Source organism: Artemia sp. Qi Xiang Cuo, chromosome 10, assembly GCF_049724085.1.
Source record: "Artemia sp. Qi Xiang Cuo chromosome 10, ASM4972408v1, whole genome shotgun sequence".
Classification (NCBI taxonomy): Eukaryota; Metazoa; Arthropoda; class Branchiopoda; order Anostraca; family Artemiidae; genus Artemia; species Artemia sp. Qi Xiang Cuo.
The window spans coordinates 7,130,404-7,149,411 of NC_142803.1; the positions used below are offsets into that span (position 1 = coordinate 7,130,404).

General features: G+C 34.0%; 1 protein-coding gene across 1 annotated transcript in view; it reads left to right on the forward strand.

Annotated features, from left to right (window-relative positions):
* The window catches only part of LOC148947418 (mitochondrial import inner membrane translocase subunit Tim21), a 523,198-nt gene that overhangs the window by 327,781 nt on the left and 176,409 nt on the right, over positions 1 to 19,008 (forward strand). The window lies entirely within an intron of this gene.

Sequence of the window (19,008 nt, forward strand, 5' to 3'; positions counted from 1 at the left end):
CTTTTTCCACGAAAAGTACCATGTCAATAAAAACTAACTGAAACTAATAGAAAAACTTTTTCCACAAAATGAGCTTTTCAGAGAAAAGTAAAGAACTTCTGTAGTTTAGAAAGCGTAAAACTACCACAAATCACCATCGAGGAATAAATGAAACCCAACACAAATAGAAAACATAGGCAGCGTAATAGCGCTGCCTAAGTAAAGATATGACTATTTTTAATAGTCAAAAGTGATTGGAGGGGAAACAAGCCCAAACTCATCAGTTCCCAAAACACATCCGAACAAAATTTTGAGATGACCATTTTGTTCAAGGTAGTGAAAAAGTCCAGTAATTATGTCTGTGAGGAAAACAGCTACAGCACACACCTCAGGGCAAGGGCTATAAGCTTTCCATTATTAACATATAAGGCTTTTAACCACTACTACTTCTATAACTACTACTCCTACTACTGCATCCGAACTACTACATTTGCAATATTGAGGGAACATTTTAAATAAATAAAAAGACTCTATGTGCATACACACTGTCACAAGAGTGTATCTCAAGAATGACTTTGGGTATTAGGTTGGAACTTTCAGAGAATGCTGAAAGGGGAGGATATATTGACCAAAAGGCAATATGTTCACGCTACTACTAATATTATTAAGACTACCACTACTACATTTACTAGTACTAGCCACTGCTAATACTGTTACAACTTCATCTAATTCTTCTATAACAACTGGTCGTTAGGCTAAGAACATTAAGATGGAAAATTTAAGAAGGATATTAATATACAAGTTATCAAAAGAAAATATGAGCAATGTCATTGCAACGGCTATTTTTATTATGTAGAAACTTCAACTCACCAAAATGAGAGAGATGTTCTGACATGGGAGAGCTGTTCAACTGCCCAAAAGGCAATTCGTTAACACTGCTGCTGTTACTAGTACTAATGCTATTATTATTACTTCCAATATTAAAAGTAATACTACTACTGTAACTACTATTATAACTGTTTTGAAGGGTATGAATGACCAATTTTCAGGAGATTTTGAGGGGGGGGGTGAACTGAATCACAAGAGACTGTCTATATTCAGGTTGTCAAAAGTGTGTATCAGCATTGTCTTAGGTTTCTACTATTAATTCTGCTGCTACTACTATTTATTTTGGCACTATAACTACTGCTACTAAGGCTAAGGATATCAAGGAAAAACATTTTGAGAACATTAAAATTATATTGAACTAAATCAGTAAACAGTAGGCCCTCAGAGGTTGTCAAGAGAACGATACGATTTATGGTATTAAATTGAAACTTTCAGTGTGTGTTGAAGAGGATGTTGAAAAAACAAAAGGTGCTATGCACATGCTGCCACTAATGAAGCTACTGCTACTATAACTGTTGCCACTACAGAAACTAAAGGTACTAAGAAAATGTTTTAATGGAAAATTTTGAATGTTTTTTTAGTTGAAGCTTTCAAGAAATGTTGAACTAAATCAAAACAAACTACGAGTGGAGAGACCTTAAAAAAAGTGACAAAGCAATATCTCAAGAACGGTATACGTTATTAAGTTAAACTTTTAAGGGTAAGTTGTGGCAGATTTTGAACTTGGCGGGAAGCATAATGTGTATACTACTGATATTAACACTGCAGTTACCATAGTTTTCGTGGAAGGGGGACTTCCATGAGTGATCAAGAAGACGATTAGAAATTAAGGTATTTTTTAAATGAAAGTATGTTAACGAAAATTTTTCTGGCTGAATTGTCTGCAAGGAATTCTACCTAAGGGGGATTTTCAGCAAGAATGGAACCCTCTGGAGGGATTTTTATGGAGAGCGGGATATTTTACGAAGGAAAACATTTCCATGGAGGAGTTCCAGTGAAGGGTAGGAATTTTCATGGAGGCTGAGCCAGATTTACTGGCATCATTTGAAAAAAAGATAAGAAAATAAATAAAAAAAATCGATTTATTTAACAGAAGATAAGGGACAACATTAAAACTAAAAATTAAAACTAAAAAGATTTCGAGGGCCGTTCAATAAGAAGAGGATCTTTTTTAAAAGTGCTAAAAGCTTTAGTGTAAAGACAAAGTTATGAGAAGAATGGCAACTTCTTCATATAAGGAATAATTTCTATTTGTTTTAAATTCTAATGTTGCTCCTTACTTTCTATTAAAACGGCTTTGTTTTTGTTTATTTAATAACACCAAAGAATCGTCATGCTAGTGAATAAGGTGTATAATTCATGATATTATGCATCATGTACACCAAAATTCATGATAAAACTTGTAAACGCTCTTTTCCATGTATTAAGAATTATTACAAACGAGTCTTTTCTCTCTGTGCTAAAAATTAACTGAAAAATGCTAAAAATTTTGCATTAAACAATGAAAAGAAGAAATATCCAATATTTTGTTGTTTGTTTTTCCCAAAAACAAACAACAAAAATCAATGGAATTCTGTGAATCTTTTTTTTATATTGAAATTATAAGAAAAAGAGAATACCTGCCAACACTACCCATGTAACAGAATAGCAGTTGTGCAAGCAAAAACAACTTTACACTTGCTGTTATAATTAAAACATTTGGTGTACAATTTTTTCTCACTATGAATGGGTGCGGAGAATATGGATTATCGACGTAGAGCTAAAAAAATTTTAAACGTAAGCCTGAAGCAGCCTTAAGGGTATTAAGATGATGCTGTTAGGGAATTCTTAGGGGGAGTTTAATTAAACATTAAGAACTGTATGTATACAGGTTTATAAAAGAGCATACAAGTAATATAGGCACTGCATCATATGCAGTGCCTCTCTATAATAGCTAGCAATATCATTGCAACTTTTAAAGAAGCTTATTAGATTAGAAATTTAATTTTTTTTTTTTAGTGAAAAGTTATTGGAAGGCAAGCAGCCCTACTCCCAAGCCTATTAAATTCCCAATCACATCCAATAAAATTTTTGAGACAGTTGTTTTGTTTAGCATAGTAGAAACCATGTCTCTATGGATATTGGGTATACCAACCAACCACAGTTATGCAATTTCCCCATTATGCCTTAAAACTAAATGTTGTTTTGAAATGAAACCAAAAGTCACTGAGTGTATGGTTGACAATAAAACACTTAATTGATATCCCAAGAATGACTGGTGGTATTAAGCTGAAACTTTCAGGGCTACTACTATTTCTACTTCTGCTCTTCCAATTTAATTAAATCAAAATAATTTAAGTATACCCAGGTTGTTTTAAAACTTACATAGAATTTTTGTTGGAATGGTGCTAATTTTATTTTTCAGGCCAAATTGACGAGATTTAAAACTAAATTAGACTATACTATTTGTGTATAGTTTAAAAATTGCTTTAAAAAAATTGCCCAACATACAAATAAAAACGCTTACTATGTATTCTTATAAAAAAAAATCGGGCACGTTCTGTGGATTAAGGTTGACAGATTGCCAAAGATTGTTCTTTTTGGACAACATCTAGGGCTAAAGAGAAAACTTGTCGTCTTTTCTTTGGGCAAGAGGATGTCTTAAGGAAAGATGTAAAGGAAATGGGAACTTCCTAGGAGGGTATGAAGAAGGAAACTTTGAATAGATTGAGAGGAGGAAGCAGACTGTGTTGCTGTCTTGGTTTGAGTTTTTAGTAGCAGTAGCAGTAATATGAAATTAAATTGTAAATTTTACTTTGATAGGTACGTTTATAAAATGACAAGAATATAGTGGGTTTACAGAGTTACATCAAAGTTTAAAATTTTTACTACATCTTCTGAGACATTTTTTATAACTATACTATTCTTTATATTTATATATAGAGTCTCATAAACCTAGAACACAGGTATCACAGCAAAGGTTCATCCTAAGTGAATTTTTGTCAAGTGAGGAAAAAATGTTACTCAGAACAGAAAACTTTTTTTGAACAAGAAATTTTTTTTAGGTTTCAATTTAATAGGTATCAAAAGTCTTACTAAAAATGTAAAAATGGTTGCTTCTACCCGAATCCCGTCAGTTTTTACATTTCAAGTTCGACACTTGATCCTTGAATTGAAAGATTAAAGTGATAAAAAGTTGCTGTCAAAAAGACAATAGATAATAATAGCTATTAAATATTTACATATTTCATGGTAGACTTTCAGTTTGTAAGTGATTACTCCAGACACTAAAACCTAACTGAAGCATCGTAGAAAAAATCTGCTTTAAATGTAAGTTAAATATCCTAAAATTACATCACTAAATTCCAGCCTAAAATTACATCACTAAACCACACTACAGGTTTGGTTTTAGACAAAAAAAAAAAAAAATCATTTGATAATTTTATAAACTCAAAACCATAATAAATTACTACATAACAAGAAAAGTAATGTCAGTGACTTAGCGGAAATTTACGGTACTTAATAATTGAAAAAGTCACAGTATTCCAATATCATAAGATTAATGTCTAAGCATCTTCAGGGTTAGTGTGTTTTTGATTTGGGTAGCAAAAAAAAGCCAAGCAAAAAGAAAAAGAGAACGTTGAACTTTACAAAAAAGTAATTCAATAGAATGACTGCAACTTGAAACTTAACCAGTGAGTAAAGTGAGTGAGTGAGAAAACACACAGTAAAACAACAAATACATTAACCCCAAATGGAGAGCACAGCTTGTAAAGTAAGGTATATGAATAGTTGAATATAAAATAAAGTTAAAAGTCTTGTAATAATAATGTATTTTCGACATAACACCTTTAAATTAGGTGTTGTTTTCTTAGACCACACTGCCGTTCTAAGACGAACAAATAAACTTTCAAATGGGGATAAATCCATTTATTTAGACAGTGAAAAAACAGGTACAAAAGTCCAGATATTTCGATCACATATACAGCGACCGTCTTCAGTAGAAATACTAAAACAACACCTAATTTAAAGGTGTTATGTCAAAAATACGTCGTATATGTGGGGAAATGAGATCAACCCAGTAAATATCTATAAACTCAACATTGGTTTGCAATTAGAAGACACGGAAGGCTTTGCCACTTTCATTGGAAATTTGTTTTACATTTGGGCAAGATTAAAGAAGAAATTTTCCATCAAGAACTTTGAATGAACTTTGTCAATGAACTCTCTCTGAAAATAATCTAGTGAATAATCCGCAAGTTCATTATTTTGTGAATGACCCGAAAAGTTATTTATTTTGTTGGATATAAATATGCTAGTTTCAATTTTATTATTTTAGTATTTCTACTGAAGACAGTCGCTGTATACGTGACCGAAATATCTGGACTTTTGTACCTGTTTTTTCACCGTCTAAATAAATGGATTTATCTCCATTTGAAAGTTTATTTGTTCGTAATAATAATGATAATAGCAGGTATAGAAATCATGGTTGCAGCGGCAGTTGCAACCTAGTAAAGAGCGAACCACAGCCCATAGTAATCAAAAGTTGAAAAATGTTTTTTCAAAAAAACCGTCTAGTGAGTAAAACTTGCCATTTGACACTAAATCAGAAATGGTAACTATTGTTTCTGTTAATCTTAGAAGTAAAAGTTTATTGTGAAAAGAAATTTATGGTGATTTCGAAAGAATTTCGAAAGAGCCTGAAACCCCTTGAAAATGTCGTCCAATCGAAATATAAAGTGCACCATTAGAATCCGCATGGTTCAAAACCTTTTGTAGGATAATTACAGTCCCCCAACTTGAACACCAAGGAAAATTACTTTTTTGCATGGGTAGCACTGATCAGTCTCCCTTTTTTTGTTTTTTCTTTTTTTTTTCTAGCAGGGCTTGGGGGTGGCCAGAGCATTATAGAGAAGTGTGTGATAGCTTATTCGAAAGGCAATTAAATTTGTAAGTGCCCTTTTTAAGTGACCAAAAAGATTGGAGGGCAAATAGCCCCCCCCCCGTCTACAGGCCTCCTCCCCCCAAAGTAGTCCTATAAAAATTTTGAGATAGCTATTTTGTTTAACATAATTCAAAGGTCCAATATATATGGTTTTGACGATGATATGGCCCTCCTTAGTCCCTGGGGAAGGGATGTATCTGGTATCGGGCGTATTGATATCGCGCGTATCGGTATCGCGCGTATCGGTATCGCATGTATCGTATCGGGAATATAGGTATTGGTATCCACTATTTTTTTTTTCAGTCGTTTTCTAGGCTCATTTTGAAAGTATGTTCCGGCAAGGTGTCATGGTTGCAGCGGTAGCTGCAATCTAGTAAAGAGCGAACCACAGCCCATAGTAACCATAAGTTAAAAATGCGTTTAGAAAAAAAACTGCCTAATAAAAAAGAATTTCCATCTGACACCGACTCAGGAATGCTAACTATTATTTCAGTTCGGCTTAAAAGTAAAAGTTTATTGCGAAAAGAAATTTAGGGTGATTTCGAAAAAAAGCCTCACACCCCTCGCAAATGGCGTTAGATCAAAATGACAAGTGTACCATTGGAATCAACATGGTCAAAACCATTTACGGGGAAGTTACAGTCCCCCTCCCTGAACAACAAGGAAAATCACTTTTTGCATCGGTAGCACTGCTCTGTGTCCCGTTTTTTTTTCTTTTTTTCAACAGGTCTAGCGGGCTACCAGAACATCATAGAGAGATTCTTAATGGTTCATTCAAAAGCAATTTTTCATATCTACGTGCTTTTTATAAATTTTGCCATCTGTAACTGCCATATGGCACTAAAATGGCATTTTTTGTACTATTTTTCAAAGGGTGGCACTAGCAGGCTACCAGTACATCGTTGACAGATCGTTTATAGCTCACACTAAAGATATTGCACATATCTACGTCTTTTATATAAATTCCACCATCATCAATTTCAAATGGCACTAAAAACAGACATTTGGTGTCGTGTCTCAAGTGGAAAAGCTGCACTGTAAAAAAAATTTGATTTCCAACAAAATGTTTTGCTCGAATTCAAACAAGTCAAAAAAAATATTCAATTTTTCTGTTGGAATTGTGAATTGCTTATTGAATTGAAACAAGTCACAAAAAATCAATTTTTTGTTGGAATTGTGACTTGCTTATTGAATTCCAACAAAATTGAAATTATTAAAGTTTATGTACTTTTCAGTAGAAAAAAATGCAATTTTCACCGTAAATAGGTTATATCAATCAACACGGTTTGAACTTCAACAGTAGTTTGAAGTTTCTTGAATATCATTTCAATTTTGACTATAAGACCATTGAAAGTAATATGTTCAGTATAAATTTAATTCAAATATTTGAATTATAGCAGAAAAAGGGGAATGCTAATTGAATTTAGAGTATAAAAAGATAATTATAAAAATAAAGAAATAAATTTTTACTTCGAAATTAGTTGAGCTTTCTTGTCTGCAAAATGAACACGCAGAAATTTATGTACAAAAATTATCTTTTAACTTTTACAATCGCTTTTTTAAATTCATTTTTTGTGAGTTTCTGTAGGTAGAAAATTTCTTAAGATGCTATCCTAACCTTAACATTACTAACAGTGAGAATATATTTGTTTCCGGATTCAATTTTTTCTAATTAATAACTAAAATCCTTTTGTGGGAACAATTTATGTTTTTGTGATGAATGTCATTTTTGGAATGAGACCCAAATAGCGTTTCAAAAAGAATTCTTCCCTGGATTTGCCAAAAATTTGCTGCTTACGTAACCATGTAAGCAAATATATCGAAGAAAATAATAAGCCTGAAAGGGTATTTCAGTCCTTTACGTGCACGTAAAGGAACCAAAAGCTTCCCCAAGAAAGAGAATTTTCTAAAATGGTACACATTTCAACTGGACTTAGAAATACTACAATTTAATAGCATGAATCGTGCTTCAAAAACTCCGGTTTCCTACGGGATTAATTAAAAAATAGGACGTTGGCCCAATAAGTTTTACCAAACAGTTCATAGTGTTAAACTGTAATTAAGGAGCGTCTCAGCCAAATTGTAACCAAAACTCAAAAATAGAATTTTGAGATCAATTGATAAGAATTGGGTTCTTATGCAGATTGCAAATATATAAATTTCATTACGTTTAATATCCACCCACCAAAGGCTCCAAGCCTCAGAAAAAAAGGGTTTCTGATGGATTAAGGGATTTTGAAAACAGGGATCCTGATTTTCGAAAAAGGGAGAAACACCCCCCAAAATTCAATAGATCTTAATATAAATCAGACCTTCAGATTCAGCGTATCAGAAATGTTATTGTGGGGGTTATGATCTCCTATCTGCACAAATGTGGAATTTATGTTTTTGCCAAAAGACTGATCACGGATGCGTTTCTATTTGTCATATGTTTTGTTCTAGTGTCCTTTTTAAGAGACCGTAAAGATTGGAGGGAAACTAAATGTCCTCCCAAGACCTAATTTGTCTCTTATTTTGTTTTCGAATGTTATGATTAAAGATCAACATGACAAAAAAAATCATATGCTTCAACTACCTACAAACGTATAATACAGAAGTCGATTTAATGTTAAGACCTTTAAACGACGAAGCGACAATTTTGCCTAGGGGGCATTCAGATTAGAGAGAAAAGACATTCTGACTCAGAGAGACCAGAGAGAGAAGACATTCTGATTGTGATGGTAAGTATTCAGTTTAGTTTATTAATATTGATAACTTGTGTCTTATGTTTCCCAAAATGTTTAAGGTAGTATATTTTTATAAATAAAAAAAAAGTTTGGTAGAATTCTACGGTACTGTACTATTAGCTGTACACCACGCAAGAAGTGAAGTTTGGTTAATACTAATGAAATATAACAAAATAGGATAAAAATATAATAGTTTAGAAACTAAATTTGGTTATATATTTGCACATTGGGGGGGGGGGGGTGAGGGGTAACAAATAGCATATATTAAATACGTAAACTAACCTAGGTACCTTCCCCCCTCCCAAAAAAAAAAAAATTAAAGTTTAAATATTGTAAACGCAGTTAGAAACCACTGTTTGCAATCCAATTCTCCATTGAAAAACCCGGTTGACTAGTTTCTTTTATCATCTATCTTGCGTGGCTTACAGCTAATAGAACAGTACCAATTCTACTTTAGCTACTCTGAGCTATCTTGGAGAGGGGTTAGGTTAGGAAAATGAAATTTTTAGGAATTGGTCTACAGGCTAAAGTATGGGTACTTATGTACTATTTAGAACACACGTGAAAAATGAAGTTTGGTTGATGCTAATGAAGTGAAACAAAATAGGATAAAAATATAATAGTTTAGACACAAATTTCGGCTATATATTTGCACATTAGGGGGGGGGGGATGGGGGGTAAAGCATAGTATATATTAAATGCCTAACCAAACCTAGGTTCCTTTTTTCCCCTAAACCCCCAAAAAACAATATTTTAAAATATTGTAAACCCAATAACAAACCACGCTTTACAATCCATTTCTCTATTGAAAAAAAGCCGTTTCGAAAGAAACCCACATCTTCCCTATATAATATAGCGCGTGTGTTCCAGATAGTACATTAGTACCAAAGTATATCCCGGGAAGGTATTTTGAAGAACCTACCTCCACTCCTTGTCCCTCTAGATGGTCCTTAAATTTGACTACATGGCAGGTCTATACTTATTTAAATTTTGACAAACCAACATTTTACCTTAATTTTCAGTTATCAGTTTCTTTTTCTCGAGGTTTTAGTTCCAAAAATGCAATTCCTGTTATTTGAGTAGAATTTTAAGCCATATCAACGTTTTTTTCTTCAAAATTTAAATATATTTGCATATCCTTAAAAACTTATAAATTGGGACTGACCAAAGTTGTGAAGCTGAAAACAGTTTAGTTTTACTTCATCTAAGCAGAAGATCTATTTCGCAAGGTTTCAATTTTATAACACACACATTTGAAGAGGCGGCGAACAAAAGAGTTGATGAGATCTGATAAGTAAGTCAAAGGTATTCAGAAAAGACAGGATTCGTGGCATTTTTAGTACAACCGTTCAGCTCTGGAGGTAGAAAAAGGGGAGAAGTCTTTCTTTTATTTGTGCCTTGATTTGATTTCATCTTCATTTCAGGTCCATGTGTAACTGTTTTCCTGATTGGAAGATATTTCTTACTCAAGTATCTTCTGTCGGCCTGCTACTACGCCATTGATTTATTGATTTCCACCATGAAAAAATGCAGCCGTTAAGAGGTGTCATATTATCTTGGAGAAGTTTTTTGTCGTAATTTTCTGTTCTTGTAAAATAACTGAGATTTTTTTGGTATTTATTGATGATTCAGAAAGAAGAAAGTGAAAATAAATCCTGAGGATTACATATTAGACTGTAGACCTATGAAATTGCACAGCACTACTGAGGGAAATCAATTATAAGAACGGGAAATCCAGCAAGCAAGATGGAAATCCAATAAGGATCTTAAAATCCAGCATACTGTTTTGTCAACAAATTGAAAATTCAACTCGGGTATGAGAATTCAACATTTTTGTTTCTCAACAAATTGGGAATTCAATAATGACCATGGAATTCCAAAATGGTCTCCAATATTCAATTTCAGCTGTCGAAATTCCAATTTTGTTGTTGATAAACGTTACAAACAATTTTTGTTGAATCTGAAACGATTATTTTTACAGTGTGGGGCTATTGGGCTAGCAGAACTTATAAAAAAGATGTTTAGTGACTCATTTGAAAGCTATTGCTCTTATATACGGTTTTTTTTCAGTTTTACATTCGTAAGTGCGATATAGCACTGAAAACAAAACTTATGGTGCCACATTTTAAGCGGAAAAGCTCTGAAGTACAAAACAGGTATCATTGTAATAGTTATGTTCCAGAACCCTTAACTGGAGGCTCACAAAAACCCCTCCCGTACACTCCCATCCCAGCCCCCTTAGTAAGTTTCATGAATCGTCTTCTCATCAGAAAGCTACTGAAACATTAGCAGGCTACCACACCGTCGTAGATAGATGTTTAATGGCTAAATTATAAGCTATTGCTTATATTTAGTAGATTTTTTAAAGATTCTACGATCTATTAGATTTTACAGATTTTAATGTTAACTAGATTCTGAGGAGAGTTTGCATTAAACTCTTTGTCAAGGTTGAAGCATTAGGTGCAACCTAGTAAAGAGCGAACCACAGCGCATAGTAACTAAATGTTAAAAAATATTAAAACACTCGTTTTTTCTTCTTTATTCTAGGCCTAGCGGGTTACTAGAACATCAGAGACGGATGACTAAGAGCTCATTCAAAAGCTATTTCTCATATGTACGTGATTTATATAAATCTCGCCATGTGCAAGTGCCATATTGCACAAAAAGGCACTTTTTATACCGTTTCTCGAGGAGTGTGGCTAGAGGGATACCAGAACATCTTAGATAGATTTTTGATAACTCATATAAAAAAAATAATGCTCATATTTACGTTCTTCCTATAAATTCCAATACCTGCAAGTTTCAAATAACACTAAAAACGGCACATTTGGTGCAATGTCTCAAGTGGAAAAGCTAGGGCGAGTGGGCTACTAAAACTTTCTAGAGTGATGATTCTTGGCTCATTTGAAAAATTTTGCTCATATCTACGTACTTTTTATCAATTCTAACATTTGTAAGTGAGATATAGCACTGAAAAGAACATTTTTGGTGCCATTTGTTAAATGATAAATCCTGGAAGCATAAAAGGGTACAATTTTAACAATTATGGGCCAAAATCCTTAACTGGAGGTTTGTAAGAACATCTCCTGAAACTTCCTCATCCAGTTTCCCTTAACCAGCTTAACAGGCTCAGTCCTAAAAGCATCGATATATTAAATTACTACATTAGAGGCGTGGTTCAGTCCGTACAGCGCTACACTTCAAATTAGATTGTCATGCTTTCGATTCCAGCTTGGATTTTTTTTCAATCATGGTTTGTCCCTTCTCATGATTATTTTTCAGAGAACCTACTATTTTTTGAAGCATGATGCACTAATTTTTTAAGGCATATCCCGGGAAGGAATATTTTAAACCTATTAGTCATATCTACGTGCTTTTTATCAATTTTACCATCCAAAAGTGCCATAGAGCACTCAAAACGGCAGTTTTGGTACCATTTCTTAAGTGGAAGAGTTTGGAAGCATAAAACTGTACCATTGCGATTCTACCACGAGCAAAATGTGATATATTTAAAATACCAAAATAAAGTTCCTTCCTTCTAAAGATAATTCCGACTTCTTATAATTAAGCTAAATCTAGTTGCAAAAATGAAAAGTCCTTAATCAGCAAAGAGAAAAAGTGCAGTCACTTTTGCAGGAAGTTTAAACGATAAGAACCGTGTGCACGCCTAAATCATCAAAAATATTTAAGACGTATTATTGGACGAGGGTTCTCGTCCTTGGGCCACGTGTGCCAATGGCAAGCCAGTCCTTACAGCGCAGGACGAAAGAACTGGGTTTGGTAGTGGGGTAAAAGTGCTTTTTAAAATTATTCGTAAATCAGATTTGGAAGGATTCGTAAAGCTGAAGCAGGACCATTGAGATAGAAGACCGTCCGAACGCCGTTAATTACAACATGCACAATGATAATACGTCAAAAAATAACTAACGTCACGGCGGTCAACTTGTCGTACAAGACTTCTAATATAGAAAACGAGGAAATGAAGACCTTGATATTGTCATAAATAAAAAAGAATAAGGAGACAATGAGGCTTACAAAAATAAGAGAAGCATTTGATTAGCAAATTCCCCTATTTACAAATGAAGACCAAAGATTAACGTATGTAGATAATAGATACGGATTGTTCTCGACCAATTCCTGGTGGAACACACTATTGGCCGTATGTTTCGTATTCGCAACTTCCCTGACCATAAGAACCCTATCGACTTGTAATTACGGAAAAATCCTAAGACTAATAGGACGAAAACCAAGAGAAGAACACGGGGAAACAGCTGAAATGGAGAGGTTAAGCCCGACACCCCCTGAAAACGTCTAAGCCAAGAAATAGGGAAGACATTAAAAAACGAGTGGGTATAGAGGTCTCCATTCGTCCTTGTTATGTCTTGTTCCCTCATTGTAGTATCGTTTACGTAAAACTGTGTGCTTATGACGCTGCAACATGCGTTTCTTAAATAGCACGGACGTGCGTGAACAATGCAGGCATGAAATATGTTGTAAAATTAGACCTCAAAAATCAACCATGTAGCATAAACTCGGTTTAAATTATTATTTTAAATATAATGTAAAATTAACTAACTATTTAAAGAAGTTAAAATAAAGTGTATGTAGTAGTGTATATTAGAAAGTATAATAAGAGACCACACTTAAAGTTGGAGAATTAATATTTTATAAGAAACTCCTATGTATTGAATTTCCCAATGGGAACAATTATAACCCAATTAATGCGTGAATTATTGTATGAGTATTTACTTCAAAGAACGTGTGATTCTGCCACGTTGTTTTTATTACAGGAAGTAAATGGACACATTGGTTATTAAGCATTACAATGAGCTGCCCAGTACAGATACAACCTAGTAGCATATATTTTCATCATATCTCAACCAACGAAGAGTACTCACCATAGACTCCAGGCAATCTTCATCCCAGCTTCGTCCACGAAAACAACAGTTACCCTTGATCATTGTTTCTTCAACCATGAACCATATTACGTATCAGGTAACACTATATTTGAAGTTTAATTCTGAGAACCCCATCGATCAGAACAAGCTAAACGATATTTAGCGATAATTGAAGTTAAACGATAGTTAAAGGAATTTAAAGATATTTGAAATTGAAGTTCAACGGAATTGGAAGCTTAATTCTAAAAACTCGATCGATCAATAAACTATAAACGATATTTAACGATATTTGAAGTTCAATGACACTTAAAGACATTTGAAGATATTTGAAGTTGAAGTTAAAGACAATTTGAAGTTTAATTCTGAGAACCCCATCGATCAGTACAAGAGAAACGATATTTAACGATATTTGAAGTTAAATGATATTTAAAGACATTTGAAGATATTTGAAGCCAAAGTTAAAGACAATTTTAAGTTTAATTCTGAGAATCCCATCGATCAGTACAATATAAACGATATTTATCGATATTTGATGTTAAACGATATTTGAAGATGTTTGAAGTTCAAGTTAAAAACAATATGTTAATAGAATCACTATAGTTTGATGACAACCCATTCTAAATCCAAACTTCAATTACCCCGTGATTAACCTAGGAATCACCGCAAAGGCTAATCGACGCAAGCCATGAGCTAACAATTTTATAAAAGGCACAAACGAACAATTTTCCACGAGAATACATTCTCTATATGGCTAAAAAAATCCTAAAAATGATATGCTGAGAAGAAAAACACCAACACCTGTAGTGGGAAGCATCATTTCCCAGTTGACTATTAGAGAAAAATTGTCGTGCGAAGACAATCAGGCTTAAGCTGTTCCATGAAGAAACCATAACGTAAATGCTTCAAAATTTTTGCTAAGACAAAAAGAGTGAAGGACAATAATTTGAAACGGAAGGGTGTAGTACACTAAGGATTCAAAGGTGATGAATAGATGTGAATCTAAATGTGTTATTTCCTAATAACTTTGATAATACAATCCCAAAAGCGAAAGTGTTTTAATGTTACCAGTGAATATGATAAACCCAATATTATATGTTATAAATCATTCATGTATGTACCGCAAGACGTTCAAGTAGAATTAGGTGTAGTAGTATCATGTCATTCATTTAATGTAGCGTAGATAGAATGTAGTATGCCATATAGACAGCAAAAAAAAGGCCTTGTAAAAATCGAAAAAAAATCTTTAGTATAGTAGCTAGCCTAAAACCATGAATAATCTTAGTCCGGTAGATGAATTTTAGATAGGGATGTAGAATAAAATAAGAAAAATAATAGAGAAAATTTTTAGCACCCCTGGTTAAGCCCTAACATAAATATAAAATAATTATGTAGAAGAAATAGTTAATAAATGGCGAATATTTTAAAACCCCAAAGGGGAGCAATTGCTAATGACGGGACGTCATTAATTGTTGGGACGGGTAATATGTACCATAAGCAAAATGCGACATATTTAAAATACCAAAATAAAGTTCTTTCCTCCTAAAGATAATTCCGAATTCTTCTAATTAAGTTAAATCTAGTTTCAAAAATGAAAAGTCCTTAATCAGCAAAGAGAAAAAGTGCAGTGCAGGAATTAGAACGTGGGGGCTTTGTTAACTCTGGAATTTTTTTTTATTATCTTTGGTCTATTTTGAACAAAATGGCTATATAAGAAATTCGATTTAACATATTTGGGGAAAATAGGGTTGGGAGAGGGGGGGAGGCTAGTTGCCGTCAAATCACTTTTGACTCATAAAAAGGTAATTAGAACTTTCAATTTCTAAACATTTGAGTCCCCTCGAAAGTTTATAAGACAACCTTTTCCATAAGAACCTTATATGTCCAAGGGGTATAGGTTACAACCCTTCCCCCAGGCTCTGGGGGTGGAGGATATGTTGACCCCAAAATTTTGTTATCTGATCGTTGGACTATTTCAAACAAACTGGCTATCTCAAGAGTTTCATCGGATGAATTGAGGGACAAGAGGGTGTGTGTGTGGAGGAGTGGGTAGATACCTTCCAATCACTTTTGACTCATAAAAAAGTAACTAGAACTTTTAATATCCAATCAAATGAGCCACCTCTGGAAACCACCCTTTACATAAAAACCTTAAATGGCCTTGGGGCATAACTTAAAAAACTAGCCCTCGGGCTTTTGGGGATTGTGTCGACCCCGGAATTTTTGTTGGGTGATATTTGAACAATTTTTTACAAAATAGCTGTCTAAAAATTTTTATTGTATGGGTTTGGGGGAAAAAGGACGTGAAAGAGGGAGGAGGGCTAGTTTCCCTACAATATCTTTTGACTCTTAAAAGGTGAACTAGAACTTTCAATTTTTAATCAAATAAGCCCCCTCTGAAGTTTATATGAGCATCAATTCCATAAGAACCATATTTACACCCAGGGCATAACTTACAACGCCTGGCCGCAGGCCCTGGGGAGGCTATGTCGACCCCGGAGTTTTTATTATCCGATCTTTGAACTCATTTAAAAAAAATGGCTATCTCATAATTTTTATCGGAATCATTTACGGAAAAGAGGGCGGGGGGGGGGGGCTAGTTGTTTTCAATCTTTCTGACTCTTAAAAGATACTAGATATTCCAATTTCCAATTGAATGAGCCCCCTCAGAAGCTTATACTACTACCGCTTCCATATGATGGGTCTCTAGGAAAAAATAATAATAATAAAACCTTGGAGCCTTATGGCTTTTACCTCTGATTTACCTCATCACATATGGCACGTGTTTAAATATCCCTTTTCTGACACAAATTTGTTGCGGACAAATTTCTTGCTATCCCAATAAACTATAAACTGTAAAAGTAGAAAGAAATCCCTTCTTTATTCTTGTACTAACTAATTGCAACTAACAAAAATGAATCAAACAAAAGTTCACTACAGTTTGAGTTCAGCCATCTCGGCACTTGGTGACGCAATCACCAACAGGCAAAGACTTTACATGAAAAAAGATTTAGTTAAAAGTATAATTTACACAGTCTATTCTTGACACATAAGCGTAATGAATCCTTTTTAGCTAACTAATAATGATAGACATCCGTCCACATAAAGACCAGCAGAGCTTTACCAGCTCTGGTGCAAAACATTAGAGCTTTCGTGCTGGACCAGCAGAGCTTTCCCCGCTGCAAAACAAATCTTGCAGCTTCTTCTTATTGGGCTTGAACAGGTTTTTCCTGTCCTCAAAATTTGCAGATAATATACCCATCACTGGTGATCGAATATGCACCTGATGCACCTGTCGAAATATTGTGATGTAACTTAAAAGTAGTTAAATACTGTTCTATAATTAAATCTACAAAACAAATTTCAATCTTATTTGTAATACCAAAAAGTTTATTAGTGCGAAAAAAGTATAAAAAAAAGAAATAGAAAATTCAAATTACTCTTCCTCTTGTCCAAATTGTATTTATGTGGATAGAAGTGCAAAAAATTAAAACAGTAGCCAAGGGTTTAAAACTCAACTTCTACAAAATAATGTTAAGATAGCAGCGATTTTTGGCTACAACCTGTAGTAAATTGCAGATGATTGCTACCCTACAGTAGATTTCCGTAAACGAAAATTTACATATAATGAAAGATATAAATATTCAACGTACCCGAGTTCTATTTACAAGACCAAAGTTGCTGTGGTTAAAATAGGATATATGATTAGTCTGGTTTCGTATTAACCAGCACGGCAAAATGCACGGCAAAAGCTAAGGGAGAGCATGGAATCTAATGAGACTGTAAAACTTCCCATAATCTAAAGACTTAGATTCAGCTGATGATTTGGATGTCCTAGATTTAAATATTAGTAAAATGTATTATGTTTCGTAATAGGTATTAAGAAATTAAAGTACTAGAGTAGGTTTGAAAATTAAAGTTAAGAATACCAAGTTTATCAGGCTTGGAATACGCGCAGGTGAACAAGATGTGTTGGACAGCAAGAAAGTTGCTTAAGTGGGCAGGCTCACTTACCTTAGTAGTATTATTAGTAAATATTGTTAATACAGTGAAGATGTAAGTACGTAAAAAAAAAGTAAGTATGACCGCACTAGACCCTGAAGGTCCAAACCGGCGGTACTGATCTCTGTTTCGTGGTCCTTCAGCCAGGAAGTGCAATGGGGTACTGGGGGCCAGCCATCCTGTGATTTTGCACACCCTTCCTGCTTACCTTCCCAAGATTCCTCCAGGTACCCATTCACAGCTGGGTCGACTCTGGCTAAGCTTACAGAGTCACACCACTGACCCGCATCCCCAGACCCAAATGACTGGTCACGCCAGGGATCAAACCCTTGCCCCTTGGACAAAGAATTCTCAACCCAGCGTACGTTCACTTAGCCAGGAGGGCAAGTTATAAGTAGTAGAGTAGCGAAGGTCCAAGGTGTTTTCAGCAACTACAAGGGGTTGGAGAAATAGCATGATAAGTCTGCGAACCAGGATTAGAATATTGAAAGCAACAGTGACGACAGTGATAAAGTAAGAATAAGAAATATGGTTGCTTCCAAAGACGATTGAGGATGTGTTAGACACTTTCCAGAGGAATTATCTAAAAATTCTTCTGATTACCTGTTTCACTTACAGTTTTTCAAACAGCAGGCTGCACGAACAATATGGTTCTACACCGCATTTGAAAAAGTTTTGATTATAAAAACGTTTTGATTATAAAAAAACACTCATTTTTTTTTAATAAAGCAAAAAACAACACTCTGGCATTGAGAAGACTCAAGGGACATTAAATCAACTCTTGTTAGGGTTATATCTGTTCGGTTTGAATTTGACTTGATTTTCAATTAAAATTTTTGTTTTGATATATTTTGTTCATTGATAGTTTCTTTAAGTTTGAATTCATATATGACTTTATTCAGTCATATTAATAAGTGACTAGATTTCTTTTGCCCTCGAAATTAGTATCCCCCCATAAAAAACCATATTTCTAGTTCTACTTGGGACACTGTCTATTTGTTCCTGTGGCAGTAAGTAAAATTCATTCAGACGAATATAGTAGTCATAGTGGTGGTTCACGTCAACTATCTCAGTCATTTGGTTCTACCAGTGTATATACTACTATGACCGATACCCAGTACTTTTTAGTCATAAAATGAGCAGCTAGCATTCTTTGATTAATACTTTCTCAGCCTAAACAAGACTTAACAGCTTTCTTATTAATCATGAGCCCTACTTTATAACGATGCCACCCATTCTTTCTGCCTGAGTAAATACGTTCTATATCACCTAATTTCATGTCTCCTATGCCTGAGATATACTTTTCTGAAGCTGCTAATAGAATTTTCCTTTGATTTGCCTAGTTCCAGGAATATGACAATTTAATTTACTGAGAAATTGGATATAAGTATTTGTCTTCATTTTCAAGATGATTTGGTAAGACAGAATATAATATCTATTGAGTTTGAGGTGTATAAAAAGCGAAGTCCAGTCCCAAGCATCTGAATTTGTCAGTCATAATGTCAGTAAGATAGTTGTTTTTAACGTTGTAACATTCTATGTTTAATTCAATTCAATTTTATTTGAATAAAAACATAACACAAACATCAATAAC